General features: G+C 36.2%; 1 protein-coding gene across 7 annotated transcripts in view; it reads right to left on the bottom strand.

The window, feature by feature from the left end:
• Window positions 1–19,743, bottom strand: part of ADK (adenosine kinase) — a 484,687-nt gene that overhangs the window by 459,601 nt on the left and 5,343 nt on the right. The window lies entirely within an intron of this gene.

Genomic DNA, 19,743 nt, shown 5'->3' with positions numbered 1-19,743 from the left:
ACAGGTAAATCAATTCCAACTGCAGGAAGGGTAGAATGGAGGATAATCAGTAAACGCTTTATGACCTAAATAGCTTTTTTTTATTCCCTCTTTATGCTCTGTGCAAATATTTATATAAACAGACCACAACCTCCAGTGGCATTCATTTACTAACCATCTGGATGGTGATCAAGTCCATAAAAGTGTGAAATCACTTACGTTAGAAACACAATCCAAGGCTTCCCTGGTGGCCCAGTGGTTAAGAATTCACCTGCCACTGCAGGACACATGGGTTCAAGCCCCCATGGGGGAAGATCTAACATGCTGCAGAGCAGCTAAACCCGTGAGCCACAACTACTGGGCCTGTGTTCTAGAGCCCGCGAGCCGCAACTACTGGGCCAGCGTGCCACAACTACTGAAGCCCGCGCACCTAGAGCCACGCTCTGCAACAAAAGAAGCTACCACAATGGGAAGCCCTGTGCACCACAACAAAGAGTAGCCCCGCTCGCGGCAACTAGAGAAAGCCCGCACACCAACGAAGACCCAACGAGCCAAAAATAAATAAATAATAAAGTAAATAAATTAAAAAAAAAACCACGATCCAACATGTGATACTGAATTCTGCATACTGTGACTGAAGGAACTGAATTTTTATTTAATTTTAATTAGCTTAAATTTTAAAACCAAAAGGTAAAATATTTTTCCATTAAACACAATTTTGTTTTCATTGCACTACATTTCACCTTTTAACTGCGAAAAATTTAGCATCCAAACTGAGACACTGTAAATATAAAATGCATACTGAATTTTTCAAGACTTAGTACAAAAAAAATACAGAATATCTCAGTAATAAATTTTGTACTGATTACATGTTGAAATAATACTTAGCTATGCTGGGTTAAATAAAATATATTAAGATTAATTTAAACTGTTTCTTTTTACTTTTTTAATGTGGCTACTAGAAATTTTTTAATTTTATGTCTTGCATTATATTTCTACCTGACAGTGCTGTTCTACTAAGTTAGCCTTGCTTTTTTCTTACCTATCATTGCCCCATGACAGAATAATTATGCTCACCAAATGAAATTAGTAAAGACCAATTTATACAAATCCCTCATTCCTTACTAACCATCTGAAACATCAAGTATTCCAAAGGATTTCAAGTTTCCTTTGAAAATGCTTTTTTTTTTTAGCATTTTTCTCTTTAGTTTGGAAAATCCTATCTAGAATGAAGCCATGTACTATAAATTTGATGTGTTCAGTCCATGAGTAAAGGCTATTAAAAACAGAGCTATACTTGGCTGATTGGGACTTTGACCAAATGTCCACAAGCAGAAGTAGTCATTTGTTCCTCTGGATTAAACAAGATCTGAATCAAAGCAGCCGCAGAATAGCAATTTGAAGCAGGGGAGACACTGACTAATTCAACAGTTTGCCTCCTCCTCTCATGGAAAATGTTAATAGATAACCCACATGAACTAGAGACACCAGGAATAATCCTTAGAACAAATTTCAAAACCTCCATGTAACTTTTAATATGGGATGGAGTATGGTGCTTTTCAAACTTTAATATACATACACATCACTTGAGTGATCTTGTTAAAATAAAGGTTTGATTCAGCAAGTCTCTATGGTCAAGATTTTGCATTCCTTTATGTTCCCAGATTTTGCCAATTGCTTCTGGTCCGTGGGCCATGCTAAGTAGCAAGGTTGTAAAGGGAAGTAGCAAGATTGTAAAGGTAGCAAGACAGAAGTGACTTGGAACCCCTGCTTGACTTCCTACATGACCTTGGGCTGGTTCTTAACCTATGTGTCCCTCGGTTTACACATTACATGCTTTTCAGGGCAATGGGAAGATTAAAACTTAATTCTAGTAAAGTCTAATAGAGTCCTCAGCACATGACATGATTATTACTTCGTTGTTACCACATTTCTTAAAATTACATCTCTGGGAAGCATGATATGAAAGCTAACATGCACTCGGCCTTGTGAAAAATAAATGAACTTTCACACATGCCTAACATAACTTTGTTGACTCCTATTTTTGATTTTTAACAAAAAACTAATTGTGGTACCAAAACAGCTAGATTTGAAACTTTGCTTTTTAACAAATACAGTATATTCTATGTCATTAAGGGACGATAAAAGCCTGCAATACTCAAATATTCAATCAAATTAAAGCCATATCACATTCAAAGATTTTTTAAAAGCTACTTATTTTTGAGTAGTGACACTTTGCATCTAACAATCAAAACTTTGGTTTTTTTACTCATAATCAGTCAACACAACTTTCAAAAAGTGTATTACTTAAAATGTACTTAGGTAACAGTTCATTTCAGCAGGTACAGATACAGAAATGCTATTTCAGTAAACAGGGCTCATGTGTGATTGTTCTTTCAGAGTCAATCAGGTAGAGATAAAAGACATGTTTTTCCAAATAAAGGCAGCAGCTTTTTTAATTCACAGCACGTTCCTTTCCTCAGCCTTTCATGCTTTTTTTCTCCTCCACCCAATTTTTCTCAAACACACACACACACACACACACACACACACACACACACACACACACACACACAAAGTTAGCTACCGAGTAACCACTAAAAGACTCTTTCAATCAATTTTTTAAGCAATTTATTTCAACCCTATTCTTCACTTTAGGGAAAAGCAGTCAATTTGAATTATTAACCTTCATTAACTTTCTTCTAATTCAAATAGTTGAATCAAGATCAGTGGGTCAGAACAGTTTGCTCTTGGAAAGATAGATAAGTAAATATTCTATCTACTTTATCTAATCATGTGGTTAGTCTGCCACTAAAAGCACCTAGATAGCTAACGCCAAATAGTTAAATAAATATGTTTACGGATAGCACAACAAATATGTAGACTAACCTTTTCAACAAATGCTTCCAAACCCAAAATAATAGCAAAGTTCTCTTCAAACACAACCAGTTTGTTAAGCGTGCAATAAAACAAGTATTTTCATATATTAGTACATTTCTAGAAAGCTTTGTGGCAACGTGTCACCAATTCCACTTTATAGGCAACTATAATAGATAAAATAGAACATGAACAAAGATGTGTATACCTAGTTATTCCTTTCACATTAATAGCAAAAATGTATTATATCCCTAAATAAGGAAAAATAGAATAATGGTTAAATAAATTATAGAAGAATGTTATGAAGCTACTATAAAATGTTTTCATAGACTTTTTAAGGACAGAGGAAAATGCTCATGATATAATCTTAAGTGAAAAAAGCAAAACAATCCAACAAAAAGAATGTAGAGTATAATCTTGACTATGTTAAAAAATATATATATGCCGTATATACACAGAAAAAAACTGGAAAGAAACATACCAAAATGTTATTACTGGATTCTCTGGAAAGTAGAATTATGTGTCGTTTTGACTTTATATTGATCTGCTTCATAAATTTTCTACTACATGTTGGTTTTATTAGCATAAAATTTTTGTATTATTAAATTTTAATGGTCTTTCTGAAATGATTTAAAAATACAAAACTTATTCCTGCTTTTTTAAAACCTGTGTCTTTTTAGATCACAACCATCAAAACTACCCTTATTTTTAGAGGAATTAGGCTTACTTTACAAATGTCTCATCTTTTCATGTGTAAAGATTCTTTAATACAGGAATAACAAAAATAAAATGTCTATGATTTTCTTGTTTAATTTTAAATCTTAACTTGACAAAAATTAAAAGCATAAGTACCACTTTTAGAGCTTTGCACAGCCTTTAAGAAGCCAGCTGTCACAAGATTGAATGTGGAATATCTTCCCTGCATGTTTCTTAAAAATACATCTCCTCATTTCATATGAATGAAAATACTGGGACTTTCCTGGTGGCACAGTGGTTAAGACTCCCAATGCAGGGGGCCAGGGTTCAAGCCCTGGTCGGGGAATTAGATGTCACATGCATGCCACAGCTAAGAGTTCACATGCTGCAACTGGGGAGTCCACTGCCACAACTAAGATCCGGTGCAACGAAATAAATATTTAAAAAAAGAAAAGAAAATACTGATAAAATAAGATTTTAAAGCAATCTATACCATATTCCAAAAAGAGAAATTTCTTAAGACTTGTCTCCCTAAAATAATTAGTGCCACAGAGTAAAGTTCAGGAGCCGGAGAATAAAGAGATGGGAATTCTAATCCTAGGCCTACCAAAAAAATGTATGTCCTTTGACCGTCAGTTTCCTTATCTGAAACACCAGGTAGTTTGTTACAGGTGACATCTCAGGTCCGTTTCAGTTCTTAATGGACAGTGGAAGAAAAAAACTGTCCGCTTGTGACAATACAAATTGGGTTGCTTTTTTAAGAGTTGATCAGTTTTAATGAAAATAAAACACTCGCAATTTTACTTAGTTTTCATTATGGACAAAGTTATTCAAAGAAACATTGCTAAATGTATTACCCAAAAAAATATTAAAAGAGGTTCACTTTTTATTTCCTTTTAATTATTATCGATAGATTCTCATGTCACATTTCACTTTAACGTGACATATTCAAACAATATAATCTTTAAATGGAACCTGACAATTTATTTCCCAGGAGAATTTGAAGAATATAATAACATTTGATTGACTGAACTTTACTTACTAAGAATTCTTAGCAAAACTCCCTCCCAAGAACACCTACACAGTGCTTCTATATTTTCAGTGAACCACAAATCTTTAAAAGTCAAAGAAAATTTCCAATCTAAAAGTATAGGACAGGGACTTCCCTGGTGGTGCAGTGGTTAAGAATCCACCTGCCAATGCAGGGGAAATGGGTTCGAGCCCTGGTCGGGGAAGATCCCACATGCTGCGGAGCAACTAAGCCTATGTGCCACAACTACTGAGCCTGTGCTCTAGAGCCCGCGAGCCACAACTGAGCCCGCGTGCCACAACTACTGAAGCCCGCGTGCCTAGAGCCCGTGTTCCGCAACAAGAGAAGCCACTGCAGTGAGAAGCCCATGCACTGCAACGAAGAATAGCCCCCACTCGCGGCAACTAGAGGAAGCTGGCATGCAGCAACGAAGACCCAATGCAACCAAAAAAATAAATAAATAAATAAATGATTCTTTAAAAAATAAAATAAAAAAACAGAAGTATGGGACAACAGTGCTTCCCAATTATTTATGCTGCCAAGAATATATTTTGAAACTATATAATTGAATATATCACTATCATTTCACAAAAGGGCATTTTAACATAAAAATGTAAAAAGGACATCACAGAATAAACAGCGCTACCCGAAGTATTGCTGGTAACCTTATGAAATATATTTTCTATATAAAAGATTTTTCTTGTTTTTATTTTACCATAAATCCGGTACTTCACAAAAAAGCTTTTAGGAATCAATCACTTGGGAATTCCCTAGCAGTCCAGTGGTTAGGACTCCACGCTTTGACTGCTGAGGGCACGGATTCAGCCCCTGGTCGGGGAACTAAGATTCCACAAGCTGCCGTGCAGCCAAAAGAAAAAAAAAAAAAGGAATCAATCACTCATTAACTCAACAAATATTTATTGAGATCTTCTCTCCTACTCAATACACTGGAGATTCAGCAATGACCAAGAACATGTACTGCCCTTATAGAACTGATATTCTAGTGAGGAGATATAGATAAATAATCAAATAAACAAGAACATTAAATGATCATTAAGTGCTATGCAGAGAATTAAGCCCAGCAGATAACACAGAGAAAGGCTCCTTTAGAGTGGGTAGTCAGGGAAGATCTCCAGTAGAAAACTGAATGACAAGGAAGAGCAAGGTGGGGGAAGAGTTTCCAGACAGACAGACAGCACTAAAATAACTGGAAGCCCAGTGTGAAAAAAAGGGGAGGGACAAAAGGTTGTGGTTAGAGAAAGAAGCAGAACGTCTTAGTTTTGATGAGCCTAAGAAGTTTAGACTTTGTTATAAGCAAGACAGGAAGCCACTGTAATTAAGTTTTAAACAGAGGAATGACGTGATCTGATTTTGTCTTAAAAGATCAACCTGGTTATAGTGTAGAGAATGGATCAAAGGAGCATGAAAGCAGAAAGACTAAATTAAAAGCCTATTACAGTAATAAAGATGACAAATAATTGTGGTTTGAACAATGAAGATAGTGGTGGACATAGAAAGAAGTAAATGGACATTTTGGAGGTATTGGGTTGGCCAAAAGGTTCTTTCGGTTTTTTCCATAAGATGGCTCTAGTAGCCCTTAGTTGTCTTTAACTTCATTCGAAACAATTTTGTTAGATTGTATTGTGACAGCTGTCATATCAGAGTGCATTAAAAAAAAAAGTATCAAAATTGGTGAATTTTTGTGTAGCCATTTTAATATTGAAGTTGGAAGAAAGAAAGCAACATTTTCAGCATATTATGCTTTATTATTTCAAGAAAGGTAAAAACGCAACTGAAAGATTTGTGCAGTGTATGGAGAAGGTACTGTGACTGATCGAATGTGTCAAAAGTGGTTTGCGAAGTTTCGTGCTGGAGATTTCTCGTGGACGATGCTCCACGGTTGGGTAGAACAGCTGAAGTTGATAGCGATCAAATCAAGACGTTAATTGAGAACCATCGACATTATACCACACAGGAGATAGCTGACATACTCAAAATATCCAAATCAAGTGTTGAAAATCATTTGCACCAGCTTGGTTATGTTAATCGCTTTGATGTTTGGGTTCTACATAAGTTAAGCAAAAAAAACCTTCTTGACCGTATTTCCACATGCGATTCTCTACCTAAACATAACAAAAACATTCCGTTTTTAAAACAAATTCGGACAGGTGATGAAAAGTGGATACTGTACAATAATGTGGAATGGAAGCGATCACGGGGCAAGCGAAATGAAGCACCACCAACCACACCAAAGGCCGGTCTTCATCAAAAGAAGGCGATGTGTATATGGTGGGATTGGAAGGGAGTCCTCTATTATATGCTCCTTCTGGAAAACCAACCGATTAATTTCAACAAGTACCACCCACAATTAGACCAACTGAAAGCAGCACTCAACGAAAATGGTCTGGAATTAGTCAACAGAAAACACATAATCTTCCATCAGGATAACACAAGACCACATGTTTCTTTGATGACCAGGCAAAAACCGTAACAGCTTGGCTGGGAAGTTCTGATTCATCTGCCGTATTCATCAGACATTGCACCTTCAGATTTCCATCTATTTCGGTCTTTACAAAATTCTTAATGGAAAAAATTTCAATTCCCTGGAAGACTGTAAAAGGTACCTGGAACGGTTTTTTGCTCAAAAAGATAAAAAGTTTTGGGAAGATGGCATTATGAAGTTGCATGAAATATGGCAGAAGGTAGTGGAACAAAATGGGGAATACATTGTTCAATAAAGTTCTTGGTGAAAATGGAAAGTGTGTCTTTTTTTACTTAAAAACCGAAGGAACTTTTTGGCCAATCCAATAGAATGACAGGAATATGGGGGACTAAGGAAAATAAAGGAGTCAAGAGTATCTCCTAGATTTTAGACTAAATTGGGTAACTTTGGACTAAATTGAGTAAATGGCACTGCTGTTACTGAGATAAAAGGGAAAGACAAGAAAGAAGTTCAAAGGACAAGTTCCAGGGGAGGTTGGGGATAGAGATAAAGACTTGGGAAACAGATTTTTCTTTCTAGTCTTCCTTACTCTGTAGTGCCTACTGTTTTCTATTAATAGACTAAAAATAGTTGTCCAGAATTGTATATGCAGTTTCATTTGAACAACACCCTAAGAGGGCAACCATTCTACCTTAGCAGTCACCTGCCAGCAGCCACTAAATATGTATATAATTAAAATAACATGTAAAACTTAATGAGTGTTTAATATGTGCCAGACACCATGCTATATATGTTTCAAGTACTACCTTATTTGAATTTACAAAAACCTTATCAGAAGATTTTTTATTATCACCATTTTACATTTGAAGAAATTGAAGCTCAAAGAGGTTAAATAATTTGCTGAAAGTCACATGTTACAGAACAGAAATCCAAACTCTGGTAGCCTGACTCCAGAACTGGGGCTAATTAACACTGTACAGTGTTACCAAAGTAAACCCAAGACAGACTGACATAAGTCTGAGACTTTTATAAACACCCAAATTTCAGAACACCACACTATGACTTCCACCCGTAAGATGTAGTAGTCCGGTAACAGCTTTCTTACTAGCCGGAGCATCATATGAAATACTTTCAGAAATTGCTTCCTTTATTTCCATATGTGCTTATTCATAGATTAAATCTGAGCAGCCAATGAATCTGCCGTTTTTGTCTTTAATTTAGCCAAGACTCCTAATTGCCACCAAGAATCATTTCTTAGACCTCTTCATTTTTAAAAATTTCAACCACAATTTCATTTCTGTCAAAATCACAAGACTGATTGTTGACAAAGAAAAACATCTTTTTTACTCTGCAAGAATTTAGGGGCACACAATTAATAGCAAGTGGTTAAATTTACTATAAAACTAAGTAAATCTCCCACCCCAGCCATTCACTTTGTGCAAATCAAATTTAGGCTTTAGTAAAATTACAAATTATTTCTTATCAAGATCTTTCAAGACTCATAAATTGAAACCACAAATGTCCACAAAAGGTTCCACTGTAAAAAAAAATAATTTTTTTTAACTTATATTAGTCCTTGGGTATATCCTCTAACCCCTAGTGCCTATCATGTTCTACTATATAAGAGTAAAAATAAATGTAGTCTCAAATTAAACATGCAGTTTTATCCAAAAAGAGTCCTAAGAAATAGAAATTTCTAATGGGTTGCTTTAGAAATGATGGAACTGGTTTATAAAGTTTTCTTTTATTCAATTTTTTTTTTCTCTCTAACAGAGTATCCTAATAATAGGAACCAGCAATTTCATAGTCTCCACTGATGAGGACTGACCTAGATTTGAAGGTCCTATCTTCCACCCTACTACATGGGCAGAGGGCCACCTTCTCTCACAGTCTGTGGGACAGGACACAGACTGGCACTGGCTCTCATCTGCCTAAAGACTGACCTGAAATTGGATTTCAGGGTGCAGAGAAAAATAGTGAAATATTTAGAGTGAAACCCCTCCTTGTGGAAATAGGGTAGACTGCTTTTCTGCAATAACTAGATATTTAAAATTGAAAGACTTGGAAGTTTATACAGTGGTGATGGTGGTGGAGGTGGTAGTGATAGTAGTCTCAGTGTTACTGGGAAACCTGGGATGGAGAGAAGTGCAAAGAGCCCACCAAAACTGTTGTATTGGGAAAAATGTAATCTTTGAAGTGTCTTTCCTTATGCAGCACAACAGTCAAGTAGAATTAAAATTATATACATAAATATAGTATATATACCATAGCATTCCTTGGAGTGCTTTCAATGGAGATCACTTGACCCAGTGGTTACTTAATGTGATCATGTAATCTCAAGTTAAAGGGGAAGGATCATTAGCTTTTGGGGTGGGTCATCGTGCAGATTTTCTAATGATTCATTACATATATGAGAGAATCAGGTACGGGAAACGTTAAGAACAAATTTTTTTTATTGCCTCAATAGTTATATAAGTTCATCAAGAAATGCAGTGTGGGGCTTCCCTGGTGGCGCAGTGTTTGAGAGTCCGCCTGCCGATGCAGAGGACACAGGTTCGTGCCCCGGTCCGGGAAGATCCCACATGCCGCAGAGCGGCTAAGCCCGTGAGCCATGGCCGCTGAGCCTGCGCGTCCGGAGCCTGTGCTCCACAACGGGGAGAGGCCACAACAGTGAGAGGCCGCGTACCGCAAAAAAAAAAAAAAAAAGAAATGCAATGTGATGGGACTACCAATATCAGGGTTTGATATATGTTCACATACACAAAGTATGTACATAGGTATGTATGTATATATAATATTATTCCAAAAATTGATATTTTGGTGTAACTAAGCATCTATAACTTATAAACCATTTATCCTCATATGCCTGTTTATAAGTTTAAAATACACATAAGTTCTCCCATTTCATTTGGGGGTGGGTTTAAATAGTTATTTTTAAATACTGGCATCTAAACCCACAGAATTTCATTCTAAAGCTCTTACCATTTTTCACATTCTCCTCCTTAATTACTTTGAAGGAAATCTTGACCACCATCATGTCTTCCTCGGTGGGAAAAAAAGAGCCTGGGGTGGAGGAGCATTTAAGATGAATGTGGTTTATCTGAAAAGCAGGACATTTTTCTGCAGACAGAGGCAAAGAAGAATGACTCTGCAGCATAACTGGTCAAACAACCAGCCCAACCCATTCCCCAAAAGCCAGGGGTTACACCCAAACACTGCTTCAACATCTGGGATTCTAAATAGCCAAGGGTATGAGAAGATAAATCCTTTTGCTTATATCTTAAGAAAGTGCTATTAATATTCCAAATATGGGCAGATATTCTGACATGGACATTTCCACAAATCCCTACAGCTCTGTCACAGGGAACAGTCCTCTTCTGGAAACCACTCTGTCACCTAAAGATACAGTACACCACAAAACCTGCATTTTACAAGAATTAATGCTTTCTTTTGAGGTATGATTGACATGTAACATTATATTAGCTTCAGATGTAAGACGTAATGATTCAGTATTTGTATATATTGCAAAATGATCATCACAGTAAGTCTAGTTAACATTCATAACCATAAATAGTTACAAAGATTTTTCCTTGTGATAACAACTTGTAGGTTTTTAACAAAAACGTTTAATAGTTTTGTTTTCTTTACTGAGGGGTAGAATGGGGGTTGGTGGGAGCAGATTTCTCACTTTTTCAGATTTCAACAAAAACATAACAGCTTCAGGCTTCCCTGGTGGCGCAGTGGTTAAGAATCCGCCTGCCAATGCAGGGGACACGGGTTCGAGCCCTGGTCTGGGAAGATTCCACATGCTGCGGAGCAACTAAGCCCGTGCGCCACAACTACTGAAGCCCACGCGCCATGCTCCGCAATAAGAGAAGCCACTGCAATGAGAAGCCCGCGCACCGCAACGAGGGCCCAACGCAGCCAAAAAAAAAAAAAAAAACAACAGCTTCAGACTGCCTGTAATGTGAAGGGAAGAAGTAATTAAATCCAAATGTAATCTTCAGGCATTGTAAGAAGGCAATTCTTACTCAATGTCAAATAGAGTTTTTAGGTAGTGTTAGGTAGCAAACTTATCTTAAGACTCCACAGAAATTTTTAGACCTTAAATTATTTCTACAAAACCTAAAACTCACAGTTCCATGGAAAAATACTACACATATTTAAATTAAACTCTGCACTTTGAAATCAAAAATTGACACATTTTCCAATGTTAGGGGTACCTGTGGCGGGGTGCAGGGGAGTAGACTATTGAAATTAATCATCTTTCAAAGGGCAATTACAGAATTAAAAGGTTGGATAAATTCAGTCACGGTTTTCAAAATTATTTTACAATAATTGTGGCAGATTAAAAATGGCCACAGTTTCTTGGAGACAAGAGTCTATGTCCCCTCCCCTTAAATCTGGGCTAAACTATGACTCCTTTGACCAGATTCCAGGCTAGCCTTAAAGGACTGCCAGCTCCTGCCTTGGTCTCTGAGCTGCCATCTAAGAGGTCCAACTACCAGGTTGAGGAAACCACATGGAGAGGCCCTCAAGCCACACAGAGAAAGAGAGGAACCCAGCTAAGCCAAGATTGCCAGCCACCACTACCAAAACACCAGGCAAATGAGTAAAGACAACTTGTACCCTCCACACCAGACCTGTTATCAGCTAAATACCTCCAAGTGATCCTAGTCAATAGCACATGGAGCAGAAGAATCAACCAGCTACTCCTGACCCACAAAACCATGAACTCTAGTAAAATGGCTGTTCTTTTAAGCCACTAAATTTTAGGACAGAAAACCAAACTCATTGTGAAAAATATATTTTGCATTGCAACTAATACTCCATAAATATACATAATGGAAACGTTTCACAAAGCAATACTTACCCTTACCATATTCAATGCATTGACCTTTCCTATTTTCCTTTTATAAAATACCACTTTTTCTATACCCAAATTGATTCATGATCTAGTTTGAAAAGCATTTTAATCTGTACGACTCATTTCACACAAATCTAGACAGAAACCTTAATAGGACCCAGGTGTTCTGATTCCTAATACAAAGCTCTTTTTCCTTGCCCCACACTAACAGCCCACAGGTTCATAATAAGAAGCTTCTCACAAACTCACATACACACCTCAGAGCTGAGTGAAAAGTTGAAAAGCAGAGATGTCTGATGTTGGAAGTTATGTAGAAATCAGAAATAGCTAAGAGGAATGAGCCTTTTCCTTTTTTATCACTTCCCTTTACTTCCCCCCTTCTTTTCACAGATCTGTATTTTCCTATCCCTACTTCCTTTTTCCTCTGGTTATCAAGCATTATAAAACTGAGGTTTTTAAATATTAGTTGAACTTAATGAAATGTTATAGTCATATTCTTAAAAGTAGGCTAACTGAACATTTTATCATTTCTTTAAAACTGTTGCTTTTTTTTTTGGTATGAGGTCCAAGACTAATTGTAGCTGTAGGTCATTTTTAATGAAACAGAATTCTCATCACTGCCATCTCAGATCTGGTAGAACATTTTCATAACATTTGAATTAATAATATTAAAAGATTAACAGCTTTTTAGCAGATTACTAGTAATTGTTTCGTATATAACACAGGAGTATTTTTTGAAGCAAAGGGCTTGCTTTTTTTTTTTGATCACACAAATCACTGTTGATTCCTGTTCTATTGTTTATACAATACCTGAATATTTGAGCTAATCACTAAAAATAAATCAGATTCAGGTTTGAATCCTATCTCTGCCACTTATTGTATAATCTTGAGCATATTAAACTCTGTGAACAGTAATGGTTGTCCCATATAATTATAATAATTAATAATGCTAAGTCATAAGATTCAAATTATCAATATCAGGGAAAATTGCAAAATCTCTAAAGTAAATAAAAACTTACCACAAATTGTTCTTTTAACTGGAACATTTTAACTCTTAAACATAAGCAAAATTGGTTTGCCCAAGGCTTTTAACAGAAAACACAACCTGCTCAAAACTGAAGCTCAATGAGTTAATCCATTACAAAGCATACAATTAAGTATATCCCACGAGGGGATATTTATTCTTGGTGGTGGTGGGGGAGGGGGTACCTACATGTGTGAATAAGAGAACTTGAAAGACAAAAATCTAAACAAGGTTACTAAACACTAAACACATCACCACAGAATTTCTTTAAATAGTGTGCTTATCTGGCACATACAGAATTCACTTTGACACGTTCTCAATTTGTGTCTTCATAGTGTAATACAAACAGCAAGAAACGTGAATCAGATGTCCTGAGTGTAGAGTGAGAGCTTAGTACTTAGGGATGCTTAACTTCTCTGGGCCTATTTCCTCAGATGAAGGCAGTTACCTGGTGGCCTTGTGAGGACCTGTAAGAAAAGGTAAAAGTGCTTGACATATTCTTTAATATGTTGTTTGTTTGTTTTTAACATTTATTTATTTATTTGGCTGTGCCAGGTCTTAGTTGTAGCATGTGGGATATAGTTCCCTGACCAAGGATCGAACCCAGGCCCCCTGCATTCGGAGCATGGAGTCCTAACCACTGGACCACCAGGGAAGTCCTAAATATGTTATTTTTATCTTTAAAAAAAAAATTAAACTTCATTTCTTGTTCTAGAAAGTAAGACAATGACAAGTTATGACTTCGGATCAAATTTCACCTCAGATTCTTACTAGCTGTTACCTGACTGACATTTAACTTCACTGGGCTTCAATTCTCTCAACACAACCATGTAAATATCAGACTTTGATTTTAAGTACCTCCTCAGGCACCAACAATCTCAAGAGTCTAAAACATGTTCAGAGTTTTCAAAAATCACATGAAATTGTAAATTACCATTTCAAAGCCACATCTGGCTAATACTGAGATTTGCTGTTGTTTTCACACTTCAGCACCATTTGTTGGAAACTTCAGCTACAGAAGATCCTACCTCAGGATTTGCACACCTAGCCATCTCCTCCCATTCCTGCTCCCACCAGCATTCCCAAGCAGTCTTTGGAAATACCAAAGTAGCTTCTAAAAGGGAAAGGCTAGGAAAGCCTCCTTTAACCTGTTTTATGGGTATAAAGAAGAAATATCTTGACCAACAGAAATCATTTACATTTAAAGAGCTCTGAATCTGACTTGATAGCTACAGGATACTAACAAGTTTTCTAAGGAATGTAGTTTATTCAAGCTTCACATAGAAGTGAGATCGAAGGTCTCGTGTGTGTGTGTGTGTGTGTGTGTGTGTTTTCCATTAGTGAAAAAATGTACTCCTTTCCCTTATTTGTGCTGAATCTAGGGGAGGAATGCTACACAAATAGGGGAAGAGGGGTACTAACGAAGGGATTCCTGTCTAATGCAGGAGGCTGGGCAAAGATAACATTGCTCCCATTTCTAAGGATTTGTGAGTGTAAGTCTAGAAATTTATATATTTCTCTACAGAGCATCTTTACAATATTCAAACTGAGCGATGAATATACCCAAAGAAGTCAAACCTACCATGTAGAGAGGAAGCTAACCCCCACACCTTCAAAAAAAAAAAAAAAAAAAACTTTTCAAGCTATTTTTTACTAAAATACTACTTTTTAATACTAAACATTTAGTACTACTTAATTTAATAATATAACTATGTTTTATTATAATATTTCAAATCTAAACAATCCAGCTCTGTACATTTGGATAAGCAAGTGCTATGTAAAACAAACAAGATAAAGTAGAATTGTCAGTATACTTGAATGGGATCAACATGCTATCCCATGCTAAAATGTAATATAATCAGTTCATCTTGAGTATGTGAGAACAGAGTCATAACCAAGGGTGTAAATCTGCATCACTTCTACAGCTTAACAGCTCTAATCTTCACCAAAACTAAGAACTAAAAATGATAGCTACGGTCTCAGCTCTGCATAGGAAAAACAATTTCTAAAAAACTCTATTTTAGGAGGAACCCAAGACTTCCTCAGTCATGCCTATAAAACAAGAAAATGTTCAAATCTCTAATGTGGTTAACTTCAAAGGCAACACATTTGAACTGTTTGGTTTTTTTAAGATAATTTTCTTGTTTTTCAATTTGTTTACTCAAAAACTTAACATGGCTTTCCAGACTTCAGCTCAAGGGCTCAAAGAGTAAAACTATTTTGCTACATCAAGCTTAAAGGAATTTGAGAACCTTAAGACATCTGAATTTGATTCTTTTGCTATATTTTGTTTTCCAGTGACCCCTCTTGGATGAGTCAACAGACAAATTTCTTAAAAAGACCATTTTGCGGTATTACCTGTTGGTTACATAGTACACTGTTACACAGTGCGCTATGAAATTAAGAACAATGTTGCTAACCTTCAGTGCTTTTGGAGTTCTAATTAAAATGCAAATAAGCTCACTAATTAAGGATCTGCTAACCCATAGGGAAAAGACTGATCATTCTGATAAGTCACTGCGTTCTTCTTTGCAAATTCATTTTCAGAAAATTTATTTCTCCACCAAATAAGCAATTCTACTACATTTTTTTTAAGAAAGAAAACACTGACCACACGGCCTTAATAAAATGTTACTATTTATATAGGAGTAATATATTTATTCTGAGGGAATTTTCCCCATGGACAAATGCACGAAATGATTATTATAGTCAAGGCTCACTATAGTCACCAGAAAGAACAGAAATGTAATCTAGGAGTGCATCTCTTGGCCTCTGTCCTCTAGTATTGGATTTATTTCACACACAAGCTCACTCCATGTAACAATAAAAAAGAAAGGTCCAAGAACCATGAAATGTTTTCAGGTAAGAGATCTATCAACTCTTATGAATAGATAAGAATTTACAGCCAAAACATGAATCCATTTTGTGCCACTGAGTACTACAAACATAACCTTAAAACATCTTTAGAGTTTAAGAATTAATTCACTGAATAAAAATTTAGAGCCTATGTTGCAATGAAGTAATTAGTTATAAGGCATTAAGAGTGATTCAACAAGTTTCCCTACTTCAAGTAGCACTAGACGAGATAAAACATGCATACACTGTGCACTGCAATAATGCAAAGTATAAAGTACAACCAACCAGTGAAGGAGCTGTTTCCAGGCTTGGTGATTAGGAAAGTTTTATAGGGAAGATAAACTTTGGCTGGACCTTGAGGAATGAGGTTTTCATAAATATATTCTATATATGCTATAATGAACTTTTCTCTTGCTAAGAGAATGATACCACCTCACCTCCTACACCCTACAAAGTGCTGGTGGAGCTGTTGATTAGAGCGTCCTCCTCAACATCCATGCACTCCCCCACATATATAAACACCATTGGTGTGCATGCAAGCACGCACACTTGCACACAGGAAAATGGCTGAGAGTATATCCAAGGCTGGCCAAAATCCCCACCTCTGATACACTAATTGATTCAATGGTGGGTATGTAACCCAGGCAGGACTAATCAGAGTATTCTCAAAACTGATACATAGATGTGGAAAGTCTCTGCCTTTGGGCTCATAAGATTTTGGGCTTAGGGATGAAAAATGCCATCTTTCTTGTTACATTAAGATGGGCTGTGTGAGAAATGAATTCAATACCAGACGACAATAGAGGCAAGAGATGCACTCCTAGAATGAGTCATATCTGGCTAGACTTCATGCTCTTTTAGTCAACTGAGTCTCTTAGAAACTTAATGGTTCTACTAGGGATACACCAAAGTCCAGCCTCAGCCTCTAGAAGGCAAAAAGCCAAGTAACCACTTCAATATCATTTCTGATAACCTCTAATTTTGTGAGTGATCAGTAATCACATAAGCTACCTTCATACCTATAATCCTGTATTTGCAGCTAACATAGCAAAATAGCGGGGCTTATTAGTAACTAAATGTGGTTTGCTAACAAAATTGTGAGATCCTGTTAATACAGTAACCAAACTGTGTCTTGAGAAGGTAGGAGTTTCTTATATAATTGCTGTACATATTTTCTTATTCTATTCTACAGAAGATGCTGAAATCAGCATGTATGCAATGAAAGCCAAAATGCAAATGGAAACTCAGATGTTCTTACGTTGAAAGCGTATTATTGTTTCCTAGATGAATACATTTTTAAAGAAATCATATGAGGGCACAAGTACAAACAAGTACAAACAAAAACATAAGAAATAAAACATGTAAGTGAGGGCAACAACTTTAAATCTGCTTTGGAAAATATTCAAAAAGTATCGTCTTCAAGCAGTATGTGAAATTTCAGTTCATGAGACCACTTCAGTGAAATGAGCCTTCCAAATCTTGAAGTCCAAAAATTGAAGAGTAACTGACTAATACCTTAGTATTTTTAGTATTTTTAGTAATTAGTATTAATTACCTTAGTCAGTTACTATTTGAAAGAAAGAAAAGCCTAATAACTCAGTTACATAACCAGCACCAGTATTATGGTAGAACTAGCCAAACAAGACCTTTGAAATAAGCATCTATTTAGTATCATCAACATGTAGAATGGGGACTGCAGGAAAATTTTAGCAAGTGATTCTGATGAGAAATTGTTGTTCCTGCACAATAGCAAGCTTTTAAAAACTGAATATTTAAATTTTTAGAAAGGCTCTCAATCCTATTATTGAATCCTTGGGGCAAGATATGTTCTGAGGCCAGAATTTTATGGGATTTAGAAATTTGTCAATTTTAGGAAGGTAATGCACTGTATGTGCTATATGTTTTATAAACTGCCCAGGAAGGTTTCACTCAGCATGCCATTAACAAACACATATTTCTACAGCAAAACATACACATTTGTGTCAGACAAATAAATACTACAGGGGGCCTCAAACCTGTTCAAGTTCTGCTGCCAAATTAATTCATCTCAAACTTTTTAATTTCCAGTTTTCAGAGCTTTTAGGATTTCAGAAATACAGATGAAAAGATTACAACCTATAATAAAATCATAATACTTGTTTTACAAAGTTTCAGATTTACTTAGTATCCCAGAGGTCCATTCTGTAATGATGATATTTAGACACTTGGCCAAAGTATGTATTTAATGCACATCAAGTTCCTCCAGCTTCAAATCAAGAGTCCTAATATATATGTTCAGTGTAGAAAAGTTGGAAAATACAAAAAAAAGAAAGAAAGAAAGAAAAGAAAATAACCCACAATCCGAATGTAAATTGGTGCAGCCACTATGGAGAACAGTATGGAGGTTCCTCCAAAAACTAAAAATAGAGTTACCATATGATCCAGCAATTCCACTCCTGGGCATATACCCAGAGAAAACTATAATTTGAAAAGATACATGCACACCCATGATCATAGCAGCACCATTTACAACAGCCAAGCCATGGAAACAACCTAAATGTTCATTGAGAGATGAACAGATAAAGATGTGAGATACACACACACACACACACACACACACACACACACACAATGGAATATTACTCAGCCATAAAAAAAGAATGAAATAATGCCATTTTCAGGTACATGGATGGACCCAGAGATTATCATACTAAGTGAAGTAAGTCAGAAAGAGAAAGACAAATACCGTGTGATATCACTTATATGCACCTGGAATATCCTCTCAACCTGAGGACTTTGATCTTTCTTAAATTCTGGAAAATTCTCAGCCATCATCTCTTCTAACAAGGCCTCTCCACCATTCACACTCTTTCCTCTTTTTGGAACTCCCAGTTAGATGTTAGTTGGTGCCTCTCAATATATGTATGTGTTTATATATATATATATATATATATATAAAAAATATTCTCTTGAGTTTTCTTGATTTCTCTGTGCTACATCTGGGTGAATTACTCAGTACTATCTTCCAACTCACTAATTTTTGCTTTAAATACGTTTGGACCAGAGTTTAACCAACTTTTAAAAATTTAATTTTTCACCATTTTTTCTTTTATATAGCCATTTACTTCACATTTACCTACTGTTTATTTATAACATGCTTTTTTTATAACTATTACTTCTTTTATCTTTTTAAACATATTTAAAATACTTAAAAGTCATTTTGAAATTGCTCTATTAGATTTTAAGTGAGTTTATCTCCTAGTGGTTTTGTTATTTTCTAAGTAATAGTCTTCCTCATCTGTGTGCAGGCTCAGACTTTCCCTTCCTTTTTCGAATGGTTCTGAGGTAAGCCACCCCTCTTCCAGAGCCCATGACCTACAAGTTCGGTGCTCTTGTACCAGGTAATAGTGGAGAAATTACAGTTCCCAACTCTGAGCCATGTGGCAGCTCAGCCACTTCTGTGTCACCACTTCAGAGCCACAGCTTTTTAAAGCAACAGCCAGGAGTAGAGGCTTTCAGCCTTCTTTTCATCCAGCCCCAGCCCAGCTCCAAGTTTCATCCAGGGTATCTGACTCCAGTTCCCCTGCACAAAGTTATTTCCACTTGCTCCTGAACCCAGGATCTAAATGCATGTTTGCTTTCCATTTCAGTCCCTGGAGATGGTTATCTTGTTCTTGAGTACACCTATATCTTCTCTTTTTCTTTTTAAATTTGTAATTGCAGTGTTTGGAGCAGGGTAGGGAGCTAAAAGCAGGATAAAGAGCACCGTAATAACAACAGCTAACTTTTACTGAAGACATACTATATGCCAATTTTATATTTACTTTTTTAATGAAATCCTCTCAACAATCTTTTGAGGTAGGTATTTTTATTATACCCATTTCAAAGATGAGAAAACAGAGGCATGGGGCCAGTAAACAATCTTTCCAAGATTACCAGCTAATAAGGACCAAGAGTCAACCAAAGGTCTTAACCACTGCTCTACTGGCTTC

The sequence above is a fragment of the Lagenorhynchus albirostris genome, chromosome 16 (genome assembly GCF_949774975.1).
Source record: "Lagenorhynchus albirostris chromosome 16, mLagAlb1.1, whole genome shotgun sequence".
Lineage (NCBI taxonomy): Eukaryota > Metazoa > Chordata > Mammalia > Artiodactyla > Delphinidae > Lagenorhynchus > Lagenorhynchus albirostris.
This window is presented reverse-complemented; position numbering and strand designations above follow the sequence as displayed.